This window comes from Hydractinia symbiolongicarpus, chromosome 7 (assembly GCF_029227915.1).
Source record: "Hydractinia symbiolongicarpus strain clone_291-10 chromosome 7, HSymV2.1, whole genome shotgun sequence".
Taxonomy (NCBI): domain Eukaryota; kingdom Metazoa; phylum Cnidaria; class Hydrozoa; order Anthoathecata; family Hydractiniidae; genus Hydractinia; species Hydractinia symbiolongicarpus.
In genome coordinates, this window is record NC_079881.1 from 10,136,391 (window position 1) to 10,159,750 (window position 23,360).

The following is a 23,360-nucleotide window of genomic DNA, read 5'->3' on the forward strand; positions in this document are numbered from 1 at the left end:
AAGGCTTTTAAAAGCCGCAGTGAATCAAATGTTTGACGCCTATTACAGAACTAGCAACTCAACAATGATTCCGCCCGGGCTCGAACCGGGGACCTTGCGCGTGTGAAGCGCACGTGATAACCGCTACACTACGGAATCCAATGATTTTTGGAACCTATGACGAAGGAAAGCAATACAAGGCTAAAATAGCTAGAGAAAAAAGCAAAAACATGTCGCTTGTTAGGTGCCAGATTCCGTTGTGTAGTGGTTATCACGTGCGCTTTACACGCTCAAGGTCCCCGGTTCGAGCCCGGGCGGAATCATTGATGTTTCCGCGAAGCGAACCTCGGAAGAGCCTCTGTAGGTTCCATGGTGTAATGGTTAGCACTCAGGACTCTGAATCCTGCGATCCGAGTTCAAGTCTCGGTGGAACCTGTGCCGTTATTTGTGCCTCGGAAGCACCTATAGGGCGTTTGGAAGCAACGGCACTTCAAATATTTTAGTCATTTGCAAGAAGACATTCTAATAACAACGTTCTTCTGAAATGCATCGGATTAGGGCACAGTGCCTTGTTAGCGCAGTAGGCAGCGCGTCAGTCTCATAATCTGAAGGTCGTGAGTTCGATCCTCACACAGGGCAAGGCTTTTAAAAGCCGCAGTGAATCAGATGTTTGACGCCTATTACAAAACTAGCAACTCAACAATGATTCCGCCCGGGCTCGAACTGGGGACCTTGGGCGTGTGAAGCGCACGTGATAACCGCTACACTACGGAATCCAATGAATTTTGGAGCCGATGACGAAGGAAAGCAATACAAGGCTAAAATACCTAGAAAAAAAAGCAAAAACATGTCGCTTGTTAGTTGCCAGATTCCGTAGTGTAGTGGTTATCACGTGCGCTTAACACGCGCAAGGTCTCCGGTTCGAGCCCGGGCGGAATCATTGATGTTTCCGCGAAGCGAACCTCGGAAGAGCCTCTGTAGGTTCCATGGTGTAATGGTTAGCACTCAGGACTCTGAATCCTGCGAACCGAGTTCAAGTCTCGGCGGAACCTGTGCCGTTAGTTGTGCCTTAGAAGCACCTATTGGGCGTTTGGAAGCAACGGCACTTGAAATATTTTAGTCATTTGCAAGAAGACATTGTAATAAAAACGTTCTTCTGAAATGCATCGGATTAGGGCACAGTGCCTTGTTAGCGCAGTAGGCAGCGCGTCAGTCTCATAATCTGAAGGTCGTGAGTTCGATCCTCACACAGGGCAAGGCTTTTAAAAGCCGGCAGTGAATCAAATGTTTGACGCCTATTACAAATATAGCAACTCAACAATGATTCCGCCCGGGCTCGAACCGGGGACCTTGCGCGTGTGAAGCGCACGTGATAACCGCTACACTACGTAATCCAATGAATTTTGGAACCTATGACGAAGGAAAGCAATACAAGGCTAAAATAGCTAGAGAAAAAATCAAAAACATGTCGCTTGTTTGTTTCCAGATTCCGTAGTGTAGTGGTTATCACGTGCGCTTTACACGCGCAAGGTCTCCGGTTCGAGCCCGGGCGGAATCATTGATGTTTCCGCGAAGCGAACCTCGGAAGAGCCTCTGTAGGTTCCATGGTGTAATGGTTAGCACTCAGGACTCTGAATCCTGCGATCCGAGTTCAAGTCTCGGTGGAACCTGTGCCGTTATTTGTGCCTCGGAAGCACCTATTGGACGTTTGGAAGCAACGGCACTTCAAATATTTCAGTCATTTGCAAGAAGACATTGTAATAACAACGTTCTTCTGAAATGCATCGGATTAGGGCACAGTGTCTTGTTAGCGCAGTAGGCAGCGCGTCAGTCTCATAATCTGAAGGTCGTGAGTTCGATCCTCACACCGGGCAAGCCTTTTAAAAGCCGCAGTGAATCAAATGTTTGACGCCTATTACAAAACTAGCAACTCAACAATGATTCCGCCCGGCTCGAACTGGGGACCTTGCGCGTGTGAAGCGCACGTGATAACCGCTACACTACGGAATCCAATGAATTTTGGAACCGATGACGAAGGAAAGCAATACAAGGCTAGAATAGCTAGAGAAAAAAGCAAAAACATGTCGCTTGTTACTTTCCAGATTCTGTAGTGTAGTGGTTATCACGTGCGCTTAACACGCGCAAGGTCCCCGGTTCGAGCCCGGGCGGAATCATTGATGTTTCCGCGAAGCGAACCTCGGAAGAGCCTCTGTAGGTTCCATGGTGTAATGGTTAGCACTCAGGACTCTGCATCCTGCGATCCGACTTCAAGTCTCGGTGGAAGTTGTGCCGTTAGTTGTGCCTCGGAAGCACCTATTGGGCGTTTGGAAGCAACGGCACTTCAAATATTTTAGTCATTTGCAAGAAGACATTGTAATAACAACGTTCTTCTGAAATGCATCGGATTAGGGCACAGTGCCTTGTTAGCGCAGTAGGCAGCGCGTCAGTCTCATAATCTAGAGGTCGTGAGTTCGATCCTCACACAGGGCAAGGCTTTTAAAAGCCGCAGTGAATCAAATGTTTGACGCCTATTACAGAACTAGCAACTCAACAATGATTCCGCCCGGGCTCGAACCGGGGACCTTGCGCGTGTGAAGCGCACGTGATAACCGCTACACTACGGAATCCAATGATTTTTGGAACCTATGACGAAGGAAAGCAATACAAGGCTAAAATAGCTAGAGAAAAAAGCAAAAACATGTCGCTTGTTAGGTGCCAGATTCCGTAGTGTAGTGGTTATCACGTGCGCTTTACACGCGCAAGGTCCCCGGTTCGAGCCCGGGCGGAATCATTGATGTTTCCGCGAAGCGAACCTCGGGAGAGCCTCTGTAGGTTCCATGGTGTAATGGTTAGCACTCAGGACTCTGAATCCTGCGATCCGAGTTCAAGTCTCGGTGGAACCTGTGCCGTTATTTGTGCCTCGGAAGCACCTATAGGGCGTTTGGAAGCAACGGCACTTCAAATTTTTTAGTCATTTGCAAGAAGACATTCTAATAACAACGTTCTTCTGAAATGCATCGGATTAGTGCACAGTGCCTTGTTAGCGCAGTAGGCAGCGCGTCAGTCTCATAATCTGAAGGTCGTGAGTTCGATCCTCACACAGGGCAAGGCTTTTAAAAGCCGCAGTGAATCAGATGTTTGACGCCTATTACAAAACTAGCAACTCAACAATGATTCCGCCCGGGCTCGAACTGGGGACCTTGGGCGTGTGAAGCGCACGTGATAACCGCTACACTACGGAATCCAATGAATTTTGGAGCCGATGACGAAGGAAAGCAATACAAGGCTAAAATACCTAGAAAAAAAAGCAAAAACATGTCGCTTGTTAGTTGCCAGATTCCGTAGTGTAGTGGTTATCACGTGCGCTTAACACGCGCAAGGTCCCCGGTTCGAGGCCGGGCGGAATCATTGATGTTTCCGCGAAGCGAACCTCGGAAGAGCCTCTTTAGGTTCCATGGTGTAATGGTTAGCTCTCAGGACTCTAAATCCTGCGAACCGAGTTCAAGTCTCGGCGGAACCTGTGCCGTTATTTGTGCCTTAGAAGCACCTATTGGGCGTTTGGAAGCAACGGCACTTGAATTATTTTAGTCATTTGCAAGAAGACATTGTAATAAAAACGTTCTTCTGAAATGCATCAGATTAGGGCACAGTGCCTTGTTAGCGCAGTAGGCAGCGCGTCAGTCTCATAATCTGAAGGTCGTGAGTTCGATCCTCACACAGGGCAAGGCTTTTAAAAGCCGGCAGTGAATCAAATGTTTGACGCCTATTACAAATCTAGCAACTCAACAATGATTCCGCCCGGGCTCGAACCGGGGACCTTGCGCGTGTGAAGCGCATGTGATAACCGCTACACTACGTAATCCAATGAATTTTGGAACCTATGACGAAGGAAAGCAATACAAGGCTAAAATAGCTAGAGAGAAAATCAAAAACATGTCGCTTGTTAGTTTCCAGATTCCGTAGTGTAGTGGTTATCACGTGCGCTTTACACGCGCAAGGTCTCCGGTTCGAGCCCGGGCAGAATCATTGATGTTTCCGCGAAGCGAACCTCGGAAGAGCCTCTGTAGGTTCAATGGTGTAATGGTTAGCACTCACGACTCTGAATCCTGCGATCCGAGTTCAAGTCTCGGTGGAACCTGTGCCGTTATTTGTGCCTCGGAAGCACCTATTGGGCGTTTGAAAGCAACGGCACTTCAAATATTTCAGTCATTTGCAAGAAGACATTGTAATAACAACGTTCTTCTGAAATGCATCGGTTAGGGCACAGTGCCTTGTTAGCGCAGTAGGCAGCGCGTCAGTCTCATAATCTGAAGGTCGTGAGTTCGATCCTCACACCGGGCAAGCCTTTTAAAAGCCGCAGTGAATCAAATGTTTGACGCCTATTACAAAACTAGCAACTCAACAATGATTCCGCCCGGGCTCGAACCGGGGACCTTGCGCGTGTGAAGCGCACGTGATAACCGCTACACTACGGAATCCAATGAATTTTGGAACCGATGACGAAGGACAGCAATACAAGGCTAGAATAGCTAGAGAAAAAAGCAAAAACATGTCGCTTGTTAGTTTCCAGATTCTGTAGTGTAGTGGTTATCACGTGCGCTTAACACGCGCAAGGTCCCCGGTTCGAGCCCGGGCGGAATCATTGATGTTTCCGCGAAGCGAACCTCGGAAGAGCCTCTGTAGGTTCCATGGTGTAATGGTTAGCACTCAGGACTCTGCATCCTGCGATCCGAGTTCAAGTCTCGGTGGAACTTGTGTTGTTAGTTGTGCCTCGGAAGCACCTATTGGGCGTTTGGAAGCAACGGCACTTCAAATATTTTAGTCATTTGCAAGAAGACATTGTAATAAAAACGTTCTTCTGAAATGCATCGGATTAGGGCACAGTGCCTTGTTAGCGCAGTAGGCAGCGCGTCAGTCTCATAATCTAGAGGTCGTGAGTTCGATCCTCACACAGGGCAAGGCTTTTAAAAGCCGCAGTGAATCAAATGTTTGACGCCTATTACAGAACTAGCAACTCAACAATGATTCCGCCCGGGCTCGAACCGGGGACCTTGCGCGTGTGAAGCGCACGTGATAACCGCTACACTACGGAATCCAATGATTTTTGGAACTTATGACGAAGGAAAGCAATACAAGGCTAAAATAGCTAGAGAAAAAAGCAAAAACATGTCGCTTGTTAGGTGCCAGATTCCGTAGTGTAGTGGTTATCACGTGCGCTTTACACGCGCAAGGTCCCCGGTTCGAGCCCGGGCGGAATCATTGATGTTTCCGCGAAGCGAACCTCGGAAGAGCCTCTGTAGGTTCCATGGTGTAATGGTTAGCACTCAGGACTCTGAATCCTGCGATCCGAGTTCAAGTCTCGGTGGAACCTGTGCCGTTATTTGTGCCTCGGAAGCACCTATAGGGCGTTTGGAAGCAACGGCACCTCAAATATTTTAGTCATTTGCAAGAAGACATTCTAATAACAACGTTCTTCTGAAATGCATCGGATTAGGGCACAGTGCCTTGTTAGCGCAGTAGGCAGCGCGTCAGTCTCATAATCTGAAGGTCGTGAGTTCGATCCTCACACAGGGCAAGGCTTTTAAAAGCCGCAGTGAATCAAATGTTTGACGCCTATTACAGAACTAGCAACTCAACAATGATTCCGCCCGGGCTCGAACCGGGGACCTTGCGCGTGTGAAGCGCACGTGATAACCGCTACACTACGGAATCCAATGATTTTTGGAACTTATGACGAAGGAAAGCAATACAAGGCTAAAATAGCTAGAGAAAAAAGCAAAAACATGTCGCTTGTTAGGTGCCAGATTCCGTAGTGTAGTGGTTATCACGTGCGCTTTACACGCGCAAGGTCCCCGGTTCGAGCCCGGGCGGAATCATTGATGTTTCCGCGAAGCGAACCTCGGAAGAGCCTCTGTAGGTTCCATGGTGTAATGGTTAGCACTCAGGACTCTGAATCCTGCGATCCGAGTTCAAGTCTCGGTGGAACCTGTGCCGTTATTTGTGCCTCGGAAGCACCTATAGGGCGTTTGGAAGCAACGGCACCTCAAATATTTTAGTCATTTGCAAGAAGACATTCTAATAACAACGTTCTTCTGAAATGCATCGGATTAGGGCACAGTGCCTTGTTAGCGCAGTAGGCAGCGCGTCAGTCTCATAATCTGAAGGTCGTGAGTTCGATCCTCACACAGGGCAAGGCTTTTAAAAGCCGCAGTGAATCAGATGTTTGACGCCTATTACAAAACTAGCAACTCAACAATGATTCCGCCCGGGCTCGAACTGGGGACCTTGGGCGTGTGAAGCGCACGTGATAACCGCTACACTACGGAATCCAATGAATTTTGGAGCCGATGACGAAGGAAAGCAATACAAGGCTAAAATACCTAGAAAAAAAAGCAAAAACATGTCGCTTGTTAGTTGCCAGATTCCGTAGTGTAGTGGTTATCACGTGCGCTTAACTCGCGCAAGATCCCCGGTTCGAGCCCGGGCGGAATCATTGATGTTTCCGCGAAGCGAACCTCGGAAGAGCCTCTGTAGATTCCATGGTGTAATGGTTAGCACTCAGGACTCTGAATCCTGCGAACCGAGTTCAAGTCTCGGCGGAACCTGTGCCGTTAGTTGTGCGTTAGAAGCACCTATTGGGCGTTTGGAAGCAACGGCACTTGAAATATTTTAGTCATTTGCAAGAAGACATTGTAATAAAAACGTTCTTCTGAAATGCATCGGATTAGGGCACAGTGCCTTGTTAGCGCAGTAGGCAGCGCGTCAGTCTCATAATCTGAAGGTCGTAAGTTCGATCCTCACACAGGGCAAGGCTTTTAAAAGCCGGCAGTGAATCAAATGTTTGACGCCTATTACAAATCTAGCAACTCAACAATGATTCCGCCCGGGCTCGAACCGGGGACCTTGCGCGTGTGAAGCGCACGTGATAACCGCTACACTACGTAATCCAATGAATTTTGGAACCTATGACGAAGGAAAGCAATACAAGGCTAAAATAGCTAGAGAAAAAAGCAAAAACATGTCGCTTGTTAGTTGCCAGATTCCGTTGTGTAGTGGTTATCACGTGTGCTTTACACGCGCAAGGTCCCCGGTTCGAGCCCGGGCGGAATCATTGATGTTTCCGCGAAGCGAACCTCGGAAGAGCCTCTGTAGGTTCCATGTTGTAATGGTTAGCACTCAGGACTCGGAATCCTGCGATCCGAGTTCAAGTCTCGGTGGAACCTGTGCCGTTATTTGTGCCTCGGAAGCACCTATTGGGCGTTTGGAAGCAACGGCGCTTCAAATATTTTAGTCATTTGCAAGAAGACATTGTAATAACAACGTTCTTCTGAAATGCATCGGATTAGGGCACAGTGCCTTGTTAGCGCAGTAGGCAGCGCGTCAGTCTCATAATCTGAAGGTCGTGAGTTCGATCCTCACACAGGGCAAGCCTTTTAAAAGCCGCAGTAAATCAAATGTTTGACGCCTATTACAAAACTAGCAACTCAACAATGATTCCGCCCGGGCTCGAACCGGGGACCTTGCGCGTGTGAAGCGCACGTGATAACCGCTACACTACGGAATCCAATGAATTTTGGAACCGATGACGAAGGACAGCAATACAAGGCTAGAATAGCTAGAGAAAAAAGCAAAAACATGTCGCTTGTTAGTTTCCAGATTCTGTAGTGTAGTGGTTATCACGTGCGCTTAACACGCGCAAGGTCCCCGGTTCGAGCCCGGGCGGAATCATTGATGTTTCCGCGAAGCGAACCTCGGAAGAGCCTCTGTAGGTTCCATGGTGTAATGGTTAGCACTCAGGACTCTGCATCCTGCGATCCGAGTTCAAGTCTCGGTGGAACTTGTGTTGTTAGTTGTGCCTCGGAAGCACCTATTGGGCGTTTGGAAGCAACGGCACTTCAAATATTTTAGTCATTTGCAAGAAGACATTGTAATAACAACGTTCTTCTGAAATGCATCGGATTAGGGCACAGTGCCTTGTTAGCGCAGTAGGCAGCGCGTCAGTCTCATAATCTAGAGGTCGTGAGTTCGATCCTCACACAGGGCAAGGCTTTTAAAAGCCGCAGTGAATCAAATGTTTGACGCCTATTACAGAACTAGCAACTCAACAATGATTCCGCCCGGGCTCGAACCGGGGACCTTGCGCGTGTGAAGCGCACGTGATAACCGCTACACTACGGAATCCAATGATTTTTGGAACTTATGACGAAGGAAAGCAATACAAGGCTAAAATAGCTAGAGAAAAAAGCAAAAACATGTCGCTTGTTAGGTGCCAGATTCCGTAGTGTAGTGGTTATCACGTGCGCTTTACACGCGCAAGGTCCCCGGTTCGAGCCCGGGCGGAATCATTGATGTTTCCGCGAAGCGAACCTCGGAAGAGCCTCTGTAGGTTCCATGGTGTAATGGTTAGCACTCAGGACTCTGAATCCTGCGATCCGAGTTCAAGTCTCGGTGGAACCTGTGCCGTTATTTGTGCCTCGGAAGCACCTATAGGGCGTTTGGAAGCAACGGCACCTCAAATATTTTAGTCATTTGCAAGAAGACATTCTAATAACAACGTTCTTCTGAAATGCATCGGATTAGGGCACAGTGCCTTGTTAGCGCAGTAGGCAGCGCGTCAGTCTCATAATCTGAAGGTCGTGAGTTCGATCCTCACACAGGGCAAGGCTTTTAAAAGCCGCAGTGAATCAGATGTTTGACGCCTATTACAAAACTAGCAACTCAACAATGATTCCGCCCGGGCTCGAACTGGGGACCTTGGGCGTGTGAAGCGCACGTGATAACCGCTACACTACGGAATCCAATGAATTTTGGAGCCGATGACGAAGGAAAGCAATACAAGGCTAAAATACCTAGAAAAAAAAGCAAAAACATGTCGCTTGTTAGTTGCCAGATTCCGTAGTGTAGTGGTTATCACGTGCGCTTAACTCGCGCAAGATCCCCGGTTCGAGCCCGGGCGGAATCATTGATGTTTCCGCGAAGCGAACCTCGGAAGAGCCTCTGTAGATTCCATGGTGTAATGGTTAGCACTCAGGACTCTGAATCCTGCGAACCGAGTTCAAGTCTCGGCGGAACCTGTGCCGTTAGTTGTGCGTTAGAAGCACCTATTGGGCGTTTGGAAGCAACGGCACTTGAAATATTTTAGTCATTTGCAAGAAGACATTGTAATAAAAACGTTCTTCTGAAATGCATCGGATTAGGGCACAGTGCCTTGTTAGCGCAGTAGGCAGCGCGTCAGTCTCATAATCTGAAGGTCGTAAGTTCGATCCTCACACAGGGCAAGGCTTTTAAAAGCCGGCAGTGAATCAAATGTTTGACGCCTATTACAAATCTAGCAACTCAACAATGATTCCGCCCGGGCTCGAACCGGGGACCTTGCGCGTGTGAAGCGCACGTGATAACCGCTACACTACGTAATCCAATGAATTTTGGAACCTATGACGAAGGAAAGCAATACAAGGCTAAAATAGCTAGAGAAAAAAGCAAAAACATGTCGCTTGTTAGTTGCCAGATTCCGTTGTGTAGTGGTTATCACGTGTGCTTTACACGCGCAAGGTCCCCGGTTCGAGCCCGGGCGGAATCATTGATGTTTCCGCGAAGCGAACCTCGGAAGAGCCTCTGTAGGTTCCATGTTGTAATGGTTAGCACTCAGGACTCGGAATCCTGCGATCCGAGTTCAAGTCTCGGTGGAACCTGTGCCGTTATTTGTGCCTCGGAAGCACCTATTGGGCGTTTGGAAGCAACGGCGCTTCAAATATTTTAGTCATTTGCAAGAAGACATTGTAATAACAACGTTCTTCTGAAATTCATCGGATTAGGGCACAGTGCCTTGTTAGCGCAGTAGGCAGCGCGTCAGTCTCATAATCTGAAGGTCGTGAGTTCGATCCTCACACAGGGCAAAGCTTTTAAAAGCCGCAGTAAATCAAATGTTTGACGCCTATTACAAAACTAGCAACTCAACAATGATTCCGCCCGAGCTCGAACAGGGGACCTTGCGCGTGTGAAGCGCACGTGATAACCGCTACACTACGTAATCCAATGAATTTTGGAACCTATGACGAAGGAAACCAATACAAGGCTAAAATAGCTAGAGAAAAAAGCAAAAACATGTCGCTTGTTAGTTGCCAGATTCCGTTGTGTAGTGGTTATCACGTGCTTTACACGCGCAAGGTCCCCGGTTCGAGCCCGGGCGGAATCATTGATGTTTCCGCGAAGCGAACCTCGGAAGAGCCTCTGTAGGTTCCATGGTGTAATGGTTAGCACTCAGGACTCGGAATCCTGCGATCCGAGTTCAAGTCTCGGTGGAACCTGTGCCGTTATTTGTGCCTCGGAAGCACCTATTGGGCGGTTGGAAGCAACGGCGCTTCAAATATTTTAGTCATTTGCAAGAAGACATTGTAATAACAACGTTCTTCTGAAATGCATCGGATTAGGGCACAGTGCCTTGTTAGCGCAGTAGGCAGCGCGTCAGTCTCATAATCTGAAGGTCGTGAGTTCGATCCTCACACAGGGCAAGGCTTTTAAAAGCCGCAGTGAATCAAATGTTTGACGCCTATTACAAAACTAGCAACTCAACAATGATTCCGCCCGAGCTCGAACCGGGGACCTTGCGCGTGTAAAGCGCACGTGATAACCGCTACACTACGTAATCCAATGAATTTTGGAACCTATGACGAAGGAAAGCAATACAAGGCTAAAATAGCTAGAGAAAAAAGCAAAAACATGTGGCTTGTTAGTTGCCAGATTCCGTTGTGTAGTGGTTATCACGTGCGCTTTACTCGCGCAAGGTCCCCGGTTCGAGCCCGGGCGGAATCATTGATGTTTCCGCGAAGCGAACCTCGGAAGAGCCTCTGTAGGTTCCATGGTGTAATGGTTAGCACTCAGGACTCTGAATCCTGCGATCCGAGTTCAAGTCTCGGTGGAACCTGTGCCGTTATTTGTGCCTCGGAAGCACCTATTGGGCGTTTGGAAGCAACGGCGCTTAAAATATTTTAGTTATTTGCAAGAAGACATTGTAATAACAACGTTCTTCTGAAATGCATCGGATTAGGGCACAGTGCCTTGTTAGCGCAGTAGGCAGCGCGTCAGTCTCATAATCTGAAGGTCGTGAGTTCGATCCTCACACAGGGCAAGGCTTTTAAAAGCCGCAGTGAATCAAATGTTTGACGCCTATTACAAAACTAGCAACTCAACAATGATTCCGCCCGAGCTCGAACTGGGGACCTTGCGCGTGTGAAGCGCTTGTGATAACCGCTACACTACGTAATCCAATGAATTTTGGAACTTATGACGAAGGAAAGCAATACAAGGCTAAAATAGCTAGAGAAAAAAGCAAAAACATGTCGCTTGTTAGTTGCCAGATTCCGTAGTGTAGTGGTTATCACGTGCGCTTTACACGCGCAAGGTCCCCGGTTCGAGCCCGGGCGGAATCATTGATGTTTCCGCGAAGCGAACCTCGGAAGAGCCTCTGTAGGTTCCATGGTGTAATGGTTAGCACTCAGGACTCTGAATCCTGCGATCCGAGTTCAAGTCTCGGTGGAACCTGTGCCGTTATTTGTGCCTCGGAAGCACCTATTGGGCGTTTGGAAGCAACGGCACTTCAAATATTTTAGTCATTTGCAAGAAGACATTGTAATAACAACGTTCTTCTGAAATGCATCGGATTAGGGCACAGTGCCTTGTTAGCGCAGTAGGCAGCGCGTCAGTCTCATAATCTGAAGGTCGAGAGTTCGATCCTCACACAGGGCAAGGCTTTTAAAAGCCGCAGTGAATCAAATGTTTGACGCCTATTACAAAACTAGCAACTCAACAATGATTCCGCTCGAGCACGAACCGGGAACCTTGCGCGTGTGAAGCGCACGTGATGACCGCTACACTACGTAATCCAATGAATTTTGGAACCTATGACGAAGGAAAGCAATACAAGGCTAAAATAGCTAGAGAAAAAAGCAAAAACATGTCGCTTGTTAGTTGCCAGATTCCGTAGTGTAGTGGTTATCACGTGCGCTTTACACGCGCAAGGTCCCCGGTTCGAGCCCGGGCGGAATCATTGATGTTTCCGCGAAGCGAACCTCGGAAGAGCCTCTGTAGGTTCCATGGTGTAATGGTTAGCACTCAGGACTCTGAATCTTGGGATCCCAGTTCAAGTCTCGGTGGAACCTGTGCCGTTATTCGTGCCTCGGAAGCACCTATTGGGCGTTTGGAAGCAACGGCACTTCAATTATTTTAGTCATTTGCAAGAAGACATTGTAATAACAACGTTCTTCTGAAATGCATCGGATTAGGGCACAGTGCCTTGTTAGCGCAGTAGGCAGCGCGTCAGTCTCATAATCTGAAGGTCGAGAGTTCGATCCTCACACAGGGAAAGGCTTTTAAAAGCCGCAGTGAATCAAATGTTTGACGCCTATTACAAAACTAGCAACTCAACAATGATTCCGCTCGAGCACGAACCGGGGGGATCCTTGCGCGTGTGAAGCGCATGTGATAACCGCTACACTACGTAATCCAATGAATTTTGGAACCTATGACGAAGGAAAGCAATACAAGGCTAAAATAGCTAGAGAAAAAAGCAAAAACATGTCGCTTGTTAGTTGCCAGATTCCGTAGTGTAGTGGTTATCACGTGCGCTTTACACGCGCAAGGTCCCCGGTTCGAGCCCGGGCGGAATCATTGATGTTTCCGCGAAGCGAACCTCGGAAGAGCCTCTGTAGGTTCCATGGTGTAATGGTTAGCACTCAGGACTCTGAATCTTGGGATCCGAGTTCAAGTCTCGGTGGAACCTGTGCCGTTATTTGTGCCTCGGAAGCACCTATTGGGCGTTTGGAAGCAACGGCACTTCAAATATTTTAGTCATTTGCAAGAAGACATTGTAATAACAACGTTCTTCTGAAATGCATCGGAATAGGGCACAGTGCCTTGTTAGCGCAGTAGGCAGCGCGTCAGTCTCATAATCTGAAGGTCGTAAGTTCGATCCTCACACAGGGCAAGCCTTTTAAAAGCCGCAGTGAATCAAATGTTTGACGCCTATTACAAAACTAGCAACTCAACACTGAGTCCCCCCGAGCTCGAACCGGGGACCTTGCGCGTGTGAAGCGCACGTGATAACCGCTACACTACGTAATCCAATGAATTTTGGAACCTATGACGAAGGAAAGCAATACAAGGCTAAAATAGCTAGAGAAAAAAGCAAAAACATGTCGCTTGTTAATTGCCAGATTCCGTAGTGTAGTGGTTATCACGTGCGCTTTACACGCGCAAGGTCCCCGGTTCGAGCCCGGGCGGAATCATTGATGTTTCCGCGAAGCGAACCTCGGAAGAGCCTCTGTAGGTTCCATGGTGTAATGGTTAGCACTCAGGACTCTGAATCTTGGGATCCGAGTTCAAGTCTCGGTGGAACCTGTGCCGTTATTTGTGCCTCGGAAGCACCTATTGGGCGTTTGGAAGCAACGGCACTTCAAATATTTTAGTCATTTGCAAGAAGACATTGTAATAACAACGTTCTTCTGAAATGCATCGGATTAGGGCACAGTGCATTGTTAGCGCAGTAGGCAGCGCGTCAGTTTCATAATCTGAAGGTCGTGAGTTCGATCCTCACACAGGGCAAGCCTTTTAAAAGCCGCAGTGAATCAAATGTTTGACGCCTATTACAAAACTAGCAACTCAACAATGATTCCGCCCGAGCTCGAACCGGGGACCTTGCGCGTGTGAAGCGCACGTGATAACCGCTACACTACGTAATCCAATGAATTTTGGAACCTATGACGAAGGAAAGCAATACAAGGCTAAAATAGCTAGAGAAAAAAGCAAAAACATGTCGCTTGTTAGTTGCCAGATTCCGTAGTGTAGTGGTTATCACGTGCGCTTTACACGCGCAAGGTCCCCGGTTCGAGCCCGGGCGGAATCATTGATGTTTCTGCGAAGCGAACCTCGGAAGAGCCTCTGTAGGTTCCATGGTGTAATGGTTAGCACTCAGGACTCTGAATCCTGCGATCCGAGTTCAAGTCTCGGTGGAACCTGTGCCGTTATTTGTGCCTCGGAAGCACCTATTGGGCGTTTGGAAGCAACGGCACTTCAAATATTTTAGTCATTTGCAAGAAGACATTGTAATAACAACGTTCTTCTGAAATGCATCGGATTAGGGCACAGTGCCTTGTTAGCGCAGTAGGCAGCGCGTCAGTCTCATGATCTGAAGGTCGTGAGTTCGATCCTCACACAGGGCAAGGCTTTTAAAAACCGCAGTGAATCAAATGTTTGATGCCTATTACAAAACTAGCAACTCAACAATGATTCCGCCCGAGCTCGAACCGGGGACCTTGCGCGTGTGAAGCGCACGTGATAACTGCTACACTACGTAATCCAATGAATTTTGGAACCTATGACGAAGGAAAGCAATACAAGGCTAAATAAGCTAGAGAAAAAAGCAAAAACATGTCGCTTGTTAGTTGCCAGATTCCGTAGTGTAGTGGTTATCACGTGCGCTTTACACGCACAAGGTCCCCGGTTCGAGCCCGGGCGGAAGCATTGATGTTTCCGCGAAGCGAAACTCGGAAGAGCCTCTGTAGGTTACATGGTGTAATGGTTAGCACTCACGACTCTGAATCCTGCGATCCGAGTTCAAGTCTCGGTGGAACCTGTGCCGTTATTTGTGCCTCGAAAGCACCCAATGGGGCGTTTGGAAGCAACGGCACTTCAAATATTTTAGTCATTTGCAAGAAGACATTGTAATAACAACGTTCTTCTGAAATGCATCGGATTAGGGCACAGTGCCTTGTTAGCGCAGTAGGCAGCGCGTCAGTCTCATAATCTGAAGGTCGTGAGTTCGATCCTCACACAGGGCAAGGCTTTTAAAAGCCGCAGTGAATCAAATGTTTGACGCCTATTACAAAACTAGCAACTCAACAATGATTCCGCCCGTGCTCGAACCGGGGACCTTGCGCGTGTGAAGCGCACGTGATAACCGCTACACTACGTAATCCAATGAATTTTGGAACCTATGACGAAGGAAAGCAATACAAGGCTAAAATAGCTAGAGAAAAAAGCAAAAACATGTCGCTTGTTAGTTGCCAGATTCCGTAGTGTAGTGGTTATCACGTGCGCTTTACACGCGCAAGGTCCCCGGTTCGAGCCCGGGCGGAATCATTGATGTTTCCGCGAAGCGAACCTCGGAAGAGCCTCTGTAGGTTCCATGGTGTAATGGTTAGCACTCAGGACTCTGAATCTTGGGATCCCAGTTCAAGTCTCGGTGGAACCTGTGCCGTTATTCGTGCCTCGGAAGCACCTATTGGGCGTTTGGAAGCAACGGCACTTCAATTATTTTAGTCATTTGCAAGAAGACATTGTAATAACAACGTTCTTCTGAAATGCATCGGATTAGGCCACAGTGCCTTGTTAGCGCAGTAGGCAGCGCGTCAGTCTCATAATCTGAAGGTCGTAAGTTCGATCCTCACACAGGGCAAGCCTTTTAAAAGCCGCAGTGAATCAAATGTTTGACGCCTATTACAAAACTAGCAACTCATCACTGAGTCCGCCCGAGCTCGAACCGGGGACCTTGCGCGTGTGAAGCGCACGTGATAACCGCTACACTACGTAATCCAATGAATTTTGGAACCTATGACGAAGGAAAGCAATACAAGGCTAAAATAGCTAGAGAAAAAAGCAAAAACATGTCGCTTGTTAGTTGCCAGATTCCGTAGTGTAGTGGTTATCACGTGCGCTTTACACGGGCAAGGTCCCCGGTTCGAGCCCGGGCGGAATCATTGATGTTTCCGCGAAGCGAACCTCGGAAGAGCCTCTGTAGGTTCCATGGTGTAATGGTTAGCACTCAGGACTCTGAATCCTGCGATCCGAGTTCAAGTCTCGGTGGAACCTGTGCCGTTATTTGTGCCTCGGAAGCACCTATTGGGCGTTTGGAAGCAACGGCACTTCAAATATTTTAGTCATTTGCAAGAAGACATTGTAATAACAAAGTTCTTCTGAAATGCATCGGATTAGGGCACAGTGCCTTGTTAGCGCAGTAGGCAGCGCGTCAGTCTCATAATCTGAAGGTCGAGAGTTCGATCCTCACACAGGGCAAGGCTTTTAAAAGCCGCAGTGAATCAAATGTTTGACGCCTATTACAAAACTAGCAACTCAACAATGATTCCGCTCGAGCACGAACCGGGGGGATCCTTGCGCGTGTGAAGCGCACGTGATAACCGCTACACTACGTAATCCAATGAATTTTGGAACCTATGACGAAGGAAAGCAATACAAGGCTAAAATAGCTAGAGAAAAAAGCAAAAACATGTCGCTTGTTAGTTGCCAGATTCCGTAGTGTAGTGGTTATCACGTGCGCTTTACACGCGCAAGGTCCCCGGTTCGAGCCCGGGCGGAATCATTGATGTTTCCGCGAAGCGAACCTCGGAAGAGCCTCTGTAGGTTCCATGGTGTAATGGTTAGCACTCAGGACTCTGAATCTTGGGATCCGAGTTCAAGTCTCGGTGGAACCTGTGCCGTTATTTGTGCCTCGGAAGCACCTATTGGGCGTTTGGAAGCAACGGCACTTCAAATATTTTAGTCAATTGCAAGAAGACATTGTAATAACAACGTTCTTCTGAAATGCATCGGATTAGTGCACAGTGCCTTGTTAGCGCAGTAGGCAGCGCGTCAGTCTCATAATCTGAAGGTCGTAAGTTCGATCCTCACACAGGGCAAGCCTTTTAAAAGCCGCAGTGAATCAAATGTTTGACGCCTATTACAAAACTAGCAACTCAACACTGAGTCCCCCCGAGCTCGAACCGGGGACCTTGCGCGTTTGAAGCGCACGTGATAACCGCTACACTACGTAATCCAATGAATTTTGGAACCTATGACGAAGGAAAGCAATACAAGGCTAAAATAGCTAGAGAAAAAAGCAAAAACATGTCGCTTGTTAGTTGCCAGATTCCGTAGTGTAGTGGTTATCACGTGCGCTTTACACGCGCAAGGTCCCCGGTTCGAGCCCGGACGGAATCATTGATGTTTCTGCGAAGCGAACCTCGGAAGAGCCTCTGTAGGTTCCATGGTGTAATGGTTAGCACTCAGGACTCTGAATCCTGCGATCCGAGTTCAAGTCTCGGTGGAACCTGTGCCGTTATTTGTGCCTCGGAAGCACCTATTGGGCGTTTGGAAGCAACGGCACTTCAAATATTTTAGTCATTTGCAAGAAGACATTGTAATAACAACGTTCTCCTGAAATGCATCGGATTAGGGCACAGTGCCTTGTTAGCGCAGTAGGCAGCGCGTCAGTCTCATGATCTGAAGGTCGTGAGTTCGATCCTCACACAGGGCAAGGCTTTTAAAAACCGCAGTGAATCAAATGTTTGATGCCTATTACAAAACTAGCAACTCAACAATGATTCCGCCCGAGCTCGAACCGGGGACCTTGCGCGTGTGAAGCGCACGTGATAACTGCTACACTACGTAATCCAATGAATTTTGGAACCTATGACGAAGGAAAGCAATACAAGGCTAAATAAGCTAGAGAAAAAAGCAAAAACATGTCGCTTGTTAGTTGCCAGATTCCGTAGTGTAGTGGTTATCACGTGCGCTTTACACGCACAAGGTCCCCGGTTCGAGCCCGGGCGGAAGCATTGATGTTTCCGCGAAGCGAAACTCGGAAGAGCCTCTGTAGGTTACATGGTGTAATGGTTAGCACTCAGGACTCTGAATCCTGCGATCCGAGTTCAAGTCTCGGTGGAACCTGTGCCGTTATTTGTGCCTCGAAAGCACCCAATGGGGCGTTTGGAAGCAACGGCACTTCAAATATTTTAGTCATTTGCAAGAAGACATTGTAATAACAACGTTCTTCTGAAATGCATCGGATTAGGGCACAGTGCCTTGTTAGCGCAGTAGGCAGCGCGTCAGTCTCATAATCTGAAGGTCGTGAGTTCGATCCTCACACAGGGCAAGGCTTTTAAAAGCCGCAGTGAATCAAATGTTTGACGCCTATTACAAAACTAGCAACTCAACAATGATTCCGCCCGTGCTCGAACCGGGGACCTTGCGCGTGTGAAGCGCACGTGATAACCGCTACACTACGTAATCCAATAAATTTTGGAACCTATGACGAAGGAAAGCAATACAAGGCTAAAATAGATAGAGAAAAAAGCAAAAACATGTCGCTTGTTAGTTGCCAGATTCCGTAGTGTAGTGGTTATCACGTGCGCTTTACACGCGCAAGGTCCCCGGTTCGAGCCCGGGCGGAATCATTGATGTTTCCGCGAAGCGAACCTCGGAAGAGCCTCTGTAGGTTCCATGGTGTAATGGTTAGCACTCAGGACTCTGAATCTTGCGATCCGAGTTTAAGTCTCGGTGGAACCTGTGCCGTTATTTGTGCCTCGGAAGCACCTATTGGGCGTTTGGAAGCAACGGCACTTCAAATATTTTAGTCATTTGCAAGAAGACATTGTAATAACAACGTTGTTCTGAAATGCATCGGATTAGGGCACAGTGCCTTGTTAGCGCAGTAGGCAGCACGTCAGTCTCATAATCTGAACGTCGAGAGTTCGATACTCACACAGGGCAAGCCTTTTAAAAGCCGCAGTGAGTCAAATGTTTGACGCCTATTACAAAACTAGCAACTCAATAATGATTCCGCCCGAGCTCGAACCGAGAACCTTGCGCGTGTGAAGCGCACGTGATAACTGCTACACTACGTAACCAATGAATTTTGGAACCTATGACGAAGGAAAGCAATACAAGGCTAAATAAGCTAGAGAAAAAAGCAAAAACATGTCGCTTGTTAGTTGCCAGGTTCCGTTGTGTAGTGGTTATCATGTGCGCTTTACACGCACAAGGTCCCCGGTTCGAGCCCGGGCGGAATCATTGATGTTTCCGCGAAGCGAACCTCGGAAGAGCCTCTGTAGGTTCCATGGTGTAATGGTTAGCACTCAGGACTCTGAATCCTGCGATCCGAGTTCAAGTCTCGGTGGAACCTGTGCCGTTATTTGTGCCTCGGAAGCACCTATTGAGCGTTTGGAAGCAACGGCACTTCAAATATTTTAGTCATTTGCAAGAAGACATTGTAATAACAACGTTCTTCTGAAATGCATCGGATTAGGGCACAGTGCCTCGTTAGCGCAGTAGCCAGCGCGTCAGTCTCATAATCTGAAGGTCGTGAGTTCGATCCTCACACAGGGCAAGGCTTTTAAAAGCCGCAGTGAATCAAATGTTTGACGCCTATTACAAAACTAGCAACTCAACAATGATTTCGCCCGAGCTCGAACCGGGGACCTTGCGCGTGTGAAGCGCACGTGATAACCGCTACACTACGTAATCCAATGAATTTTGGAACCTATGACGAAGGAAAGCAATACAAGGCTAAAATAGATAGAGAAAAAAGCAAAAACATGTCGCTTGTTAGTTGCCAGATTCCGTAGTGTAGTGGTTTATCACGTGCGCTTTACACACGCAAGGTCCCCGGTTCGAGCCCGGGCGGAATCATTGATGTTTCCGCCAAGCGAACCTCGGAAGAGCCTCTGTAGGTTCCATGGTGTAATGGTTAGCACTCAGGACTCTGAATCCTGCGATCCGAGTTCAAGTCTCGGTGGAACCTGTGCCGTTATTTGTGCCTCGGAAGCACCTGTTGGGCGTTTGGAAGCAACGGCACTTCAAATATTTTAGTCATTTGCAAGAAGACATTGTAATAACAACGTTCTTCTGAAATGCATCGGATTATTGTTAGCGCAGTAGGCAGCGCGTCAGTCTCATAATCTGAAGGTCGTGAGTTCGATCCTCACACAGGGCAAGGCTTTTAAAAGCCGCAGTGAATCAAATGTTTGACGCCTATTACAAAACTAGCAACTCAACAATGATTCCGCCCGTGCTCGAACCGGGGACCTTGCGCGTGTGAAGCGCACGTGATAACCGCTACACTACGTAATCCAATAAATTTTGGAACCTATGACGAAGGAAAGCAATACAAGGCTAAAATAGATAGAGAAAAAAGCAAAAACATGTCGCTTGTTAGTTGCCAGATTCCGTAGTGTAGTGGTTATCACGTGCGCTTTACACGCGCAAGGTCCCCGGTTCGAGCCCGGGCGGAATCATTGATGTTTCCGCGAAGCGAACCTCGGAAGAGCCTCTGTAGGTTCCATGGTGTAATGGTTAGCACTCAGGACTCTGAATCTTGCGATCCGAGTTCAAGTCTCGGTGGAACCTGTGCCGTTATTTGTGCCTCGGAAGCACCTATTGGGCGTTTGGAAGCAACGGCACTTCAAATATTTTAGTCATTTGCAAGAAGACATTGTAATAACAACGTTCTTCTGAAATGCATCGGATTAGGGTACAGTGCTTTGTTAGCGCAGTAGGCAGCGCGTCAGTCTCATAATCTGAAGGTCGTGAGTTCGATCCTCACACAGGGCAAGGCTTTTAAAAGCCGCAGTGAATCAAATGTTTGACGCCTATTACAAAACTAGCAACTCAACAATGATTCCGCCCGAGCTCGAACCGGGGACCTTGCCCGTGTGAAGCGCACGTGATAACCGCTACACTACGTAATCCAATGAATTTTGGAACCTATGACGAAGGAAAGCAATACAAGGCTAAAATAGCTAGAGAAAAAAGCAAAAACATGTCGCTTGTTAGTTGCCAGATTCCGTAGTGTAGTGGTTATCACGTGCGCTTTACAAACGCAAGGTCCCCGGTTCGAGGCCGGGCGGAATTATTGATGTTTCCGCAAAGCGAACCTCGGAAGAGCCTCTGTAGGTTCCATGGTGTAATGGTTAGCACTCAGGACTCTGAATCTTGCGATCCGAGTTCAAGTCTCGGTGGAACCTGTGCCGTTATTTGTGCCTCGGAAGCACCTATTGAGCGTTTGGAAGCAACGGCTCTTCAAATATTTTAGTCATTTGCAAGAAGACATTGTAATAACAACGTTCTTCTGAAATGCATCGGATTAGGGCACAGTGCCTTGTTAGCGCAGTAGGCAGCGCGTCAGTCTCATAATCTGAAGGTCGTGAGTTCGATCCTCACACAGGGCAAGGCTTTTAAAAGCCGCAGTGAATCAAATGTTTGACGCCTATTACAAAACTAGCAACTCAACAATGATTCCGCCCGTGCTCGAACCGGGGACCTTGCGCGTGTGAAGCGCACGTGATAACCGCTACACTACGGAATCCAATGAATTTTGGAACCTATGACGAAGGAAAGCAATACAAGGCTAAAAAAGCTGGAGAAAAAAGCAAAAACATGTCGCTTGTTAGGTGCCAGATTCCGTAGTGTAGTGGTTATCACGTGCGCTTTACACGCGCAAGGTCCCCGGTTCGAGCCCGGGCGGAATCATTGATGTTTCCGCGAAGCGAACCTCGGAAGAGCCTCTGTAGGTTCCATGGTGTAATGGCTGGCACTCAGGACTCTGAATCCTGCGATCCGAGTTCAAGTCTCGGTGGAACCTGTGCCGTTATTTGTGCCTCGGAAGCACCTATCGGGCGTTTGGAAACAACGGCACTTCAAATATTTTAGTCATTTGCAAGAAGACATTGTAATAACAACGTTTTTCTGAAATGCATCAGATTAGGGCACAGTGCCTTGTTAGCGCAGTAGGCAGCGCGTCAGTCTCATGATCTGAAAGCCGTGAGTTCGATCCTCACACGGGGCAAGGCTTTTAAAAGCCGCAGTGAATCAAATGTTCGACGCCTTTTACAGAACTAGCAACTCAACAATAATTCCGCCCGGGCTCGAACCGGGGACCTTGCGCGTGTGAAGCGCACGTGATAACCGCTACACTACGGAATCCAATGAATTTTGGAACCTATGACGAAGGAAAGCAATACTAGGCTAAAATAGCTAGAGGTGAAAGCAAAAACATGTCGCTTTTTAGTTGCCAGATTCCGTAGTGTAGTGGTTATCACGTGCGTTTAAAACGCGCAAGGTCCCCGGTTAGACCCCGGGCGGAATCATTGATGTTTCCGCGAAGCGAACCTCGGAAGAGCCTCTGTAGGTTCCATAGTGTAATGGTTAGCACTCAGGACTCTGAATCCTGCGATCCGAGTTCAAGTCTCGGTGGAACCTGTGCCGTTAGTTGTGCCTCGGAAGCACCTATTGGGCGTTTGGAAGCAACGGCACTTCAAATATTTTAGTCATTTGCAAGAAGACATTGTAATAACAACGTTCTTCTGAAATGCATCGGATTAGGGCACAGTGCCTTGTTAGCGCAGTAGGCAGCGCGTCAGTCTCATAATCTGAAGGTCGTGAGTTCGATCCTCACACAGGGCAAGGCTTTTAAAAGCCGCAGTGAATCAAATGTTTGACGCCTATTACAAAACTAGCAACTCAACAATGATTCCGCCCGGGCTCGAACAGGGGACCTTGCGCGTGTGAAGCGCACGTGATAACCGCTACACTACGGAATCCAATGAATTTTGGAACCGATGACAAAGGAAAGCAATACAAGGCTAAAATAGCTAGAGAAAAAAGCAAAAACATGTCGCTTGTTAGTTGCCAGATTCCGTAGTGTAGTGTTTATCACGTGCGCTTAACACGCGCAAGGTCCCCGGTTCGAGCCCGGGCGGAATCATTGATGTTTCCGCGAAGCGAACCTCGGAAGAGCCTCTGTAAGTTCCATGGTGTAATGGTTAGCACTCAGGACTCTGAATCCTGCGATCCGAGTTCAAGTCTCGGTGGAACCTGTGCCGTTAGTTGTGCCTCGGAAGCACCTATTGGGCGTTTGGAAGCAACGGCACTTCAAATATTTTAGTCATTTGGTTGAAGACATTGTAATGACAACGTTCTTCTGAAATGCATCGGATTAGGGCACAGTGCCTTGTTAGCGCAGTAGGCAGCGCGTCAGTCTCATAATCTGAAGGTCGTCAGTTCGATCCTCACACAGGGCAAGGCTTTTAAAAGCCGCAGTGAATCAAATGTTTGACGCCTATTTCAAAACTAGCAACTCAACAATGATTCCGCCCGGGCTCGAACCGGGGACCTTGCGCGTGTGAAGCGCACGTGATAACCGCTACACTACGGAATCCAATGAATTTTGGAACCGATGACGAAGGAAAGCAATACAAGGCTAAAATAGCTAAAGAAAAAAGCTCAAACATGTCGCTTGTTAGTTGCCAGTTTCCGTAGTGTAGTGGTTATCACGTGCGCTTTACACGCGCTAGGTCCCCGGTTCGAGCCCGGGCGGAATCATTGATGTTTCCGCGAAGCGAACCTCGGAAGAGCCTCTGTAGGTTCCATGGTGTAATGGTTAGCACTCAGGACTCTAAATCCTGCGATCCGAGTTCAAGTCTCGGTGGAACTTGGGCTGTTAGTTGTGCCTCGGAAGCACCTATTGGGCGTTTGGAAGCAACGGCACTTCAAATATTTTAGTCATTTGGTAGAAGACATTGTAATGACAACGTTCTTCTGAAATGCATCGGATT

The 23,360-nt window shown here is 48.0% G+C and overlaps 83 non-coding genes across 83 annotated transcripts; 74 read left to right on the forward strand and 9 right to left on the reverse strand.

Moving 5' to 3' along the window:
• Positions 1–65: 65 nt before the first annotated feature.
• On the reverse strand, positions 66–138 carry Trnav-cac (transfer RNA valine (anticodon CAC)). The gene has a single exon. It is a non-coding gene; the product is annotated as a tRNA-Val (tRNA).
• A 91-nt stretch (positions 139–229) lies between these two features.
• Trnav-uac (transfer RNA valine (anticodon UAC)) lies at positions 230–302 on the forward strand. Its single transcript has one exon. It is a non-coding gene; the product is annotated as a tRNA-Val (tRNA).
• A 40-nt stretch (positions 303–342) lies between these two features.
• Trnaq-cug (transfer RNA glutamine (anticodon CUG)) lies at positions 343–414 on the forward strand. Its single transcript has one exon. It is a non-coding gene; the product is annotated as a tRNA-Gln (tRNA).
• A 131-nt stretch (positions 415–545) lies between these two features.
• Positions 546–618, forward strand: Trnam-cau (transfer RNA methionine (anticodon CAU)). The gene has a single exon. It is a non-coding gene; the product is annotated as a tRNA-Met (tRNA).
• Positions 619–846: 228 nt separating this feature from the next.
• Trnav-aac (transfer RNA valine (anticodon AAC)) lies at positions 847–919 on the forward strand. Its single transcript has one exon. It is a non-coding gene; the product is annotated as a tRNA-Val (tRNA).
• Positions 920–1,162: 243 nt separating this feature from the next.
• Positions 1,163–1,235, forward strand: Trnam-cau (transfer RNA methionine (anticodon CAU)). Its single transcript has one exon. It is a non-coding gene; the product is annotated as a tRNA-Met (tRNA).
• A 229-nt stretch (positions 1,236–1,464) lies between these two features.
• Trnav-uac (transfer RNA valine (anticodon UAC)) lies at positions 1,465–1,537 on the forward strand. Its single transcript has one exon. It is a non-coding gene; the product is annotated as a tRNA-Val (tRNA).
• A 40-nt stretch (positions 1,538–1,577) lies between these two features.
• On the forward strand, positions 1,578–1,649 carry Trnaq-cug (transfer RNA glutamine (anticodon CUG)). The gene has a single exon. It is a non-coding gene; the product is annotated as a tRNA-Gln (tRNA).
• Positions 1,650–2,080: 431 nt separating this feature from the next.
• On the forward strand, positions 2,081–2,153 carry Trnav-aac (transfer RNA valine (anticodon AAC)). The gene has a single exon. It is a non-coding gene; the product is annotated as a tRNA-Val (tRNA).
• A 380-nt stretch (positions 2,154–2,533) lies between these two features.
• On the reverse strand, positions 2,534–2,606 carry Trnav-cac (transfer RNA valine (anticodon CAC)). Its single transcript has one exon. It is a non-coding gene; the product is annotated as a tRNA-Val (tRNA).
• A 91-nt stretch (positions 2,607–2,697) lies between these two features.
• Positions 2,698–2,770, forward strand: Trnav-uac (transfer RNA valine (anticodon UAC)). The gene has a single exon. It is a non-coding gene; the product is annotated as a tRNA-Val (tRNA).
• A 40-nt stretch (positions 2,771–2,810) lies between these two features.
• Positions 2,811–2,882, forward strand: Trnaq-cug (transfer RNA glutamine (anticodon CUG)). The gene has a single exon. It is a non-coding gene; the product is annotated as a tRNA-Gln (tRNA).
• Positions 2,883–3,013: 131 nt separating this feature from the next.
• On the forward strand, positions 3,014–3,086 carry Trnam-cau (transfer RNA methionine (anticodon CAU)). Its single transcript has one exon. It is a non-coding gene; the product is annotated as a tRNA-Met (tRNA).
• A 228-nt stretch (positions 3,087–3,314) lies between these two features.
• Positions 3,315–3,387, forward strand: Trnav-aac (transfer RNA valine (anticodon AAC)). Its single transcript has one exon. It is a non-coding gene; the product is annotated as a tRNA-Val (tRNA).
• A 243-nt stretch (positions 3,388–3,630) lies between these two features.
• Trnam-cau (transfer RNA methionine (anticodon CAU)) lies at positions 3,631–3,703 on the forward strand. The gene has a single exon. It is a non-coding gene; the product is annotated as a tRNA-Met (tRNA).
• A 229-nt stretch (positions 3,704–3,932) lies between these two features.
• On the forward strand, positions 3,933–4,005 carry Trnav-uac (transfer RNA valine (anticodon UAC)). The gene has a single exon. It is a non-coding gene; the product is annotated as a tRNA-Val (tRNA).
• Positions 4,006–4,384: 379 nt separating this feature from the next.
• Trnav-cac (transfer RNA valine (anticodon CAC)) lies at positions 4,385–4,457 on the reverse strand. Its single transcript has one exon. It is a non-coding gene; the product is annotated as a tRNA-Val (tRNA).
• Positions 4,458–4,548: 91 nt separating this feature from the next.
• Trnav-aac (transfer RNA valine (anticodon AAC)) lies at positions 4,549–4,621 on the forward strand. The gene has a single exon. It is a non-coding gene; the product is annotated as a tRNA-Val (tRNA).
• A 380-nt stretch (positions 4,622–5,001) lies between these two features.
• Positions 5,002–5,074, reverse strand: Trnav-cac (transfer RNA valine (anticodon CAC)). Its single transcript has one exon. It is a non-coding gene; the product is annotated as a tRNA-Val (tRNA).
• Positions 5,075–5,165: 91 nt separating this feature from the next.
• On the forward strand, positions 5,166–5,238 carry Trnav-uac (transfer RNA valine (anticodon UAC)). Its single transcript has one exon. It is a non-coding gene; the product is annotated as a tRNA-Val (tRNA).
• A 40-nt stretch (positions 5,239–5,278) lies between these two features.
• On the forward strand, positions 5,279–5,350 carry Trnaq-cug (transfer RNA glutamine (anticodon CUG)). Its single transcript has one exon. It is a non-coding gene; the product is annotated as a tRNA-Gln (tRNA).
• Positions 5,351–5,481: 131 nt separating this feature from the next.
• Trnam-cau (transfer RNA methionine (anticodon CAU)) lies at positions 5,482–5,554 on the forward strand. The gene has a single exon. It is a non-coding gene; the product is annotated as a tRNA-Met (tRNA).
• A 64-nt stretch (positions 5,555–5,618) lies between these two features.
• Positions 5,619–5,691, reverse strand: Trnav-cac (transfer RNA valine (anticodon CAC)). Its single transcript has one exon. It is a non-coding gene; the product is annotated as a tRNA-Val (tRNA).
• A 91-nt stretch (positions 5,692–5,782) lies between these two features.
• Positions 5,783–5,855, forward strand: Trnav-uac (transfer RNA valine (anticodon UAC)). Its single transcript has one exon. It is a non-coding gene; the product is annotated as a tRNA-Val (tRNA).
• A 40-nt stretch (positions 5,856–5,895) lies between these two features.
• Trnaq-cug (transfer RNA glutamine (anticodon CUG)) lies at positions 5,896–5,967 on the forward strand. Its single transcript has one exon. It is a non-coding gene; the product is annotated as a tRNA-Gln (tRNA).
• Positions 5,968–6,098: 131 nt separating this feature from the next.
• Trnam-cau (transfer RNA methionine (anticodon CAU)) lies at positions 6,099–6,171 on the forward strand. Its single transcript has one exon. It is a non-coding gene; the product is annotated as a tRNA-Met (tRNA).
• A 228-nt stretch (positions 6,172–6,399) lies between these two features.
• Trnav-aac (transfer RNA valine (anticodon AAC)) lies at positions 6,400–6,472 on the forward strand. Its single transcript has one exon. It is a non-coding gene; the product is annotated as a tRNA-Val (tRNA).
• A 545-nt stretch (positions 6,473–7,017) lies between these two features.
• Trnav-uac (transfer RNA valine (anticodon UAC)) lies at positions 7,018–7,090 on the forward strand. The gene has a single exon. It is a non-coding gene; the product is annotated as a tRNA-Val (tRNA).
• A 40-nt stretch (positions 7,091–7,130) lies between these two features.
• Positions 7,131–7,202, forward strand: Trnap-cgg (transfer RNA proline (anticodon CGG)). The gene has a single exon. It is a non-coding gene; the product is annotated as a tRNA-Pro (tRNA).
• Positions 7,203–7,333: 131 nt separating this feature from the next.
• On the forward strand, positions 7,334–7,406 carry Trnam-cau (transfer RNA methionine (anticodon CAU)). The gene has a single exon. It is a non-coding gene; the product is annotated as a tRNA-Met (tRNA).
• Positions 7,407–7,470: 64 nt separating this feature from the next.
• Trnav-cac (transfer RNA valine (anticodon CAC)) lies at positions 7,471–7,543 on the reverse strand. The gene has a single exon. It is a non-coding gene; the product is annotated as a tRNA-Val (tRNA).
• A 91-nt stretch (positions 7,544–7,634) lies between these two features.
• On the forward strand, positions 7,635–7,707 carry Trnav-aac (transfer RNA valine (anticodon AAC)). Its single transcript has one exon. It is a non-coding gene; the product is annotated as a tRNA-Val (tRNA).
• Positions 7,708–8,087: 380 nt separating this feature from the next.
• On the reverse strand, positions 8,088–8,160 carry Trnav-cac (transfer RNA valine (anticodon CAC)). The gene has a single exon. It is a non-coding gene; the product is annotated as a tRNA-Val (tRNA).
• A 91-nt stretch (positions 8,161–8,251) lies between these two features.
• Trnav-uac (transfer RNA valine (anticodon UAC)) lies at positions 8,252–8,324 on the forward strand. Its single transcript has one exon. It is a non-coding gene; the product is annotated as a tRNA-Val (tRNA).
• Positions 8,325–8,364: 40 nt separating this feature from the next.
• Positions 8,365–8,436, forward strand: Trnaq-cug (transfer RNA glutamine (anticodon CUG)). The gene has a single exon. It is a non-coding gene; the product is annotated as a tRNA-Gln (tRNA).
• Positions 8,437–8,567: 131 nt separating this feature from the next.
• Positions 8,568–8,640, forward strand: Trnam-cau (transfer RNA methionine (anticodon CAU)). The gene has a single exon. It is a non-coding gene; the product is annotated as a tRNA-Met (tRNA).
• A 228-nt stretch (positions 8,641–8,868) lies between these two features.
• Trnav-aac (transfer RNA valine (anticodon AAC)) lies at positions 8,869–8,941 on the forward strand. The gene has a single exon. It is a non-coding gene; the product is annotated as a tRNA-Val (tRNA).
• A 545-nt stretch (positions 8,942–9,486) lies between these two features.
• Positions 9,487–9,559, forward strand: Trnav-uac (transfer RNA valine (anticodon UAC)). Its single transcript has one exon. It is a non-coding gene; the product is annotated as a tRNA-Val (tRNA).
• A 40-nt stretch (positions 9,560–9,599) lies between these two features.
• Trnap-cgg (transfer RNA proline (anticodon CGG)) lies at positions 9,600–9,671 on the forward strand. Its single transcript has one exon. It is a non-coding gene; the product is annotated as a tRNA-Pro (tRNA).
• A 131-nt stretch (positions 9,672–9,802) lies between these two features.
• On the forward strand, positions 9,803–9,875 carry Trnam-cau (transfer RNA methionine (anticodon CAU)). Its single transcript has one exon. It is a non-coding gene; the product is annotated as a tRNA-Met (tRNA).
• A 339-nt stretch (positions 9,876–10,214) lies between these two features.
• Trnap-cgg (transfer RNA proline (anticodon CGG)) lies at positions 10,215–10,286 on the forward strand. Its single transcript has one exon. It is a non-coding gene; the product is annotated as a tRNA-Pro (tRNA).
• A 131-nt stretch (positions 10,287–10,417) lies between these two features.
• Positions 10,418–10,490, forward strand: Trnam-cau (transfer RNA methionine (anticodon CAU)). The gene has a single exon. It is a non-coding gene; the product is annotated as a tRNA-Met (tRNA).
• Positions 10,491–10,718: 228 nt separating this feature from the next.
• Positions 10,719–10,791, forward strand: Trnav-uac (transfer RNA valine (anticodon UAC)). Its single transcript has one exon. It is a non-coding gene; the product is annotated as a tRNA-Val (tRNA).
• A 40-nt stretch (positions 10,792–10,831) lies between these two features.
• On the forward strand, positions 10,832–10,903 carry Trnaq-cug (transfer RNA glutamine (anticodon CUG)). Its single transcript has one exon. It is a non-coding gene; the product is annotated as a tRNA-Gln (tRNA).
• Positions 10,904–11,034: 131 nt separating this feature from the next.
• On the forward strand, positions 11,035–11,107 carry Trnam-cau (transfer RNA methionine (anticodon CAU)). The gene has a single exon. It is a non-coding gene; the product is annotated as a tRNA-Met (tRNA).
• Positions 11,108–11,335: 228 nt separating this feature from the next.
• On the forward strand, positions 11,336–11,408 carry Trnav-uac (transfer RNA valine (anticodon UAC)). Its single transcript has one exon. It is a non-coding gene; the product is annotated as a tRNA-Val (tRNA).
• A 40-nt stretch (positions 11,409–11,448) lies between these two features.
• Positions 11,449–11,520, forward strand: Trnaq-cug (transfer RNA glutamine (anticodon CUG)). The gene has a single exon. It is a non-coding gene; the product is annotated as a tRNA-Gln (tRNA).
• Positions 11,521–11,952: 432 nt separating this feature from the next.
• Positions 11,953–12,025, forward strand: Trnav-uac (transfer RNA valine (anticodon UAC)). Its single transcript has one exon. It is a non-coding gene; the product is annotated as a tRNA-Val (tRNA).
• Positions 12,026–12,572: 547 nt separating this feature from the next.
• On the forward strand, positions 12,573–12,645 carry Trnav-uac (transfer RNA valine (anticodon UAC)). The gene has a single exon. It is a non-coding gene; the product is annotated as a tRNA-Val (tRNA).
• A 40-nt stretch (positions 12,646–12,685) lies between these two features.
• Trnaq-cug (transfer RNA glutamine (anticodon CUG)) lies at positions 12,686–12,757 on the forward strand. Its single transcript has one exon. It is a non-coding gene; the product is annotated as a tRNA-Gln (tRNA).
• Positions 12,758–13,189: 432 nt separating this feature from the next.
• Positions 13,190–13,262, forward strand: Trnav-uac (transfer RNA valine (anticodon UAC)). The gene has a single exon. It is a non-coding gene; the product is annotated as a tRNA-Val (tRNA).
• Positions 13,263–13,302: 40 nt separating this feature from the next.
• Trnaq-cug (transfer RNA glutamine (anticodon CUG)) lies at positions 13,303–13,374 on the forward strand. Its single transcript has one exon. It is a non-coding gene; the product is annotated as a tRNA-Gln (tRNA).
• A 432-nt stretch (positions 13,375–13,806) lies between these two features.
• Positions 13,807–13,879, forward strand: Trnav-uac (transfer RNA valine (anticodon UAC)). The gene has a single exon. It is a non-coding gene; the product is annotated as a tRNA-Val (tRNA).
• Positions 13,880–13,919: 40 nt separating this feature from the next.
• On the forward strand, positions 13,920–13,991 carry Trnaq-cug (transfer RNA glutamine (anticodon CUG)). Its single transcript has one exon. It is a non-coding gene; the product is annotated as a tRNA-Gln (tRNA).
• A 432-nt stretch (positions 13,992–14,423) lies between these two features.
• Positions 14,424–14,496, forward strand: Trnav-uac (transfer RNA valine (anticodon UAC)). The gene has a single exon. It is a non-coding gene; the product is annotated as a tRNA-Val (tRNA).
• Positions 14,497–14,740: 244 nt separating this feature from the next.
• On the forward strand, positions 14,741–14,813 carry Trnam-cau (transfer RNA methionine (anticodon CAU)). The gene has a single exon. It is a non-coding gene; the product is annotated as a tRNA-Met (tRNA).
• Positions 14,814–15,041: 228 nt separating this feature from the next.
• Positions 15,042–15,114, forward strand: Trnav-uac (transfer RNA valine (anticodon UAC)). The gene has a single exon. It is a non-coding gene; the product is annotated as a tRNA-Val (tRNA).
• A 544-nt stretch (positions 15,115–15,658) lies between these two features.
• Trnav-uac (transfer RNA valine (anticodon UAC)) lies at positions 15,659–15,731 on the forward strand. Its single transcript has one exon. It is a non-coding gene; the product is annotated as a tRNA-Val (tRNA).
• A 40-nt stretch (positions 15,732–15,771) lies between these two features.
• Positions 15,772–15,843, forward strand: Trnaq-cug (transfer RNA glutamine (anticodon CUG)). Its single transcript has one exon. It is a non-coding gene; the product is annotated as a tRNA-Gln (tRNA).
• Positions 15,844–16,278: 435 nt separating this feature from the next.
• Positions 16,279–16,351, forward strand: Trnav-uac (transfer RNA valine (anticodon UAC)). The gene has a single exon. It is a non-coding gene; the product is annotated as a tRNA-Val (tRNA).
• Positions 16,352–16,391: 40 nt separating this feature from the next.
• Positions 16,392–16,463, forward strand: Trnaq-cug (transfer RNA glutamine (anticodon CUG)). Its single transcript has one exon. It is a non-coding gene; the product is annotated as a tRNA-Gln (tRNA).
• Positions 16,464–16,895: 432 nt separating this feature from the next.
• Positions 16,896–16,968, forward strand: Trnav-uac (transfer RNA valine (anticodon UAC)). The gene has a single exon. It is a non-coding gene; the product is annotated as a tRNA-Val (tRNA).
• A 40-nt stretch (positions 16,969–17,008) lies between these two features.
• Positions 17,009–17,080, forward strand: Trnaq-cug (transfer RNA glutamine (anticodon CUG)). The gene has a single exon. It is a non-coding gene; the product is annotated as a tRNA-Gln (tRNA).
• A 432-nt stretch (positions 17,081–17,512) lies between these two features.
• Trnav-uac (transfer RNA valine (anticodon UAC)) lies at positions 17,513–17,585 on the forward strand. The gene has a single exon. It is a non-coding gene; the product is annotated as a tRNA-Val (tRNA).
• A 244-nt stretch (positions 17,586–17,829) lies between these two features.
• On the forward strand, positions 17,830–17,902 carry Trnam-cau (transfer RNA methionine (anticodon CAU)). The gene has a single exon. It is a non-coding gene; the product is annotated as a tRNA-Met (tRNA).
• Positions 17,903–18,130: 228 nt separating this feature from the next.
• Trnav-uac (transfer RNA valine (anticodon UAC)) lies at positions 18,131–18,203 on the forward strand. The gene has a single exon. It is a non-coding gene; the product is annotated as a tRNA-Val (tRNA).
• Positions 18,204–18,746: 543 nt separating this feature from the next.
• Trnav-uac (transfer RNA valine (anticodon UAC)) lies at positions 18,747–18,819 on the forward strand. Its single transcript has one exon. It is a non-coding gene; the product is annotated as a tRNA-Val (tRNA).
• Positions 18,820–18,859: 40 nt separating this feature from the next.
• Trnaq-cug (transfer RNA glutamine (anticodon CUG)) lies at positions 18,860–18,931 on the forward strand. Its single transcript has one exon. It is a non-coding gene; the product is annotated as a tRNA-Gln (tRNA).
• A 432-nt stretch (positions 18,932–19,363) lies between these two features.
• Positions 19,364–19,437, forward strand: Trnav-uac (transfer RNA valine (anticodon UAC)). Its single transcript has one exon. It is a non-coding gene; the product is annotated as a tRNA-Val (tRNA).
• A 40-nt stretch (positions 19,438–19,477) lies between these two features.
• Positions 19,478–19,549, forward strand: Trnaq-cug (transfer RNA glutamine (anticodon CUG)). Its single transcript has one exon. It is a non-coding gene; the product is annotated as a tRNA-Gln (tRNA).
• A 420-nt stretch (positions 19,550–19,969) lies between these two features.
• Trnav-uac (transfer RNA valine (anticodon UAC)) lies at positions 19,970–20,042 on the forward strand. Its single transcript has one exon. It is a non-coding gene; the product is annotated as a tRNA-Val (tRNA).
• A 40-nt stretch (positions 20,043–20,082) lies between these two features.
• Trnaq-cug (transfer RNA glutamine (anticodon CUG)) lies at positions 20,083–20,154 on the forward strand. Its single transcript has one exon. It is a non-coding gene; the product is annotated as a tRNA-Gln (tRNA).
• Positions 20,155–20,586: 432 nt separating this feature from the next.
• Trnav-uac (transfer RNA valine (anticodon UAC)) lies at positions 20,587–20,659 on the forward strand. Its single transcript has one exon. It is a non-coding gene; the product is annotated as a tRNA-Val (tRNA).
• A 40-nt stretch (positions 20,660–20,699) lies between these two features.
• Trnaq-cug (transfer RNA glutamine (anticodon CUG)) lies at positions 20,700–20,771 on the forward strand. Its single transcript has one exon. It is a non-coding gene; the product is annotated as a tRNA-Gln (tRNA).
• Positions 20,772–20,902: 131 nt separating this feature from the next.
• Trnam-cau (transfer RNA methionine (anticodon CAU)) lies at positions 20,903–20,975 on the forward strand. The gene has a single exon. It is a non-coding gene; the product is annotated as a tRNA-Met (tRNA).
• A 228-nt stretch (positions 20,976–21,203) lies between these two features.
• Positions 21,204–21,276, forward strand: Trnav-uac (transfer RNA valine (anticodon UAC)). The gene has a single exon. It is a non-coding gene; the product is annotated as a tRNA-Val (tRNA).
• A 380-nt stretch (positions 21,277–21,656) lies between these two features.
• Trnav-cac (transfer RNA valine (anticodon CAC)) lies at positions 21,657–21,729 on the reverse strand. Its single transcript has one exon. It is a non-coding gene; the product is annotated as a tRNA-Val (tRNA).
• A 91-nt stretch (positions 21,730–21,820) lies between these two features.
• On the forward strand, positions 21,821–21,893 carry Trnaf-aaa (transfer RNA phenylalanine (anticodon AAA)). The gene has a single exon. It is a non-coding gene; the product is annotated as a tRNA-Phe (tRNA).
• Positions 21,894–21,933: 40 nt separating this feature from the next.
• On the forward strand, positions 21,934–22,005 carry Trnaq-cug (transfer RNA glutamine (anticodon CUG)). The gene has a single exon. It is a non-coding gene; the product is annotated as a tRNA-Gln (tRNA).
• Positions 22,006–22,136: 131 nt separating this feature from the next.
• Trnam-cau (transfer RNA methionine (anticodon CAU)) lies at positions 22,137–22,209 on the forward strand. Its single transcript has one exon. It is a non-coding gene; the product is annotated as a tRNA-Met (tRNA).
• A 228-nt stretch (positions 22,210–22,437) lies between these two features.
• On the forward strand, positions 22,438–22,510 carry Trnav-aac (transfer RNA valine (anticodon AAC)). Its single transcript has one exon. It is a non-coding gene; the product is annotated as a tRNA-Val (tRNA).
• A 380-nt stretch (positions 22,511–22,890) lies between these two features.
• On the reverse strand, positions 22,891–22,963 carry Trnav-cac (transfer RNA valine (anticodon CAC)). Its single transcript has one exon. It is a non-coding gene; the product is annotated as a tRNA-Val (tRNA).
• Positions 22,964–23,054: 91 nt separating this feature from the next.
• Trnav-uac (transfer RNA valine (anticodon UAC)) lies at positions 23,055–23,127 on the forward strand. Its single transcript has one exon. It is a non-coding gene; the product is annotated as a tRNA-Val (tRNA).
• The last annotated feature ends 233 nt before the right edge of the window (positions 23,128–23,360 follow it).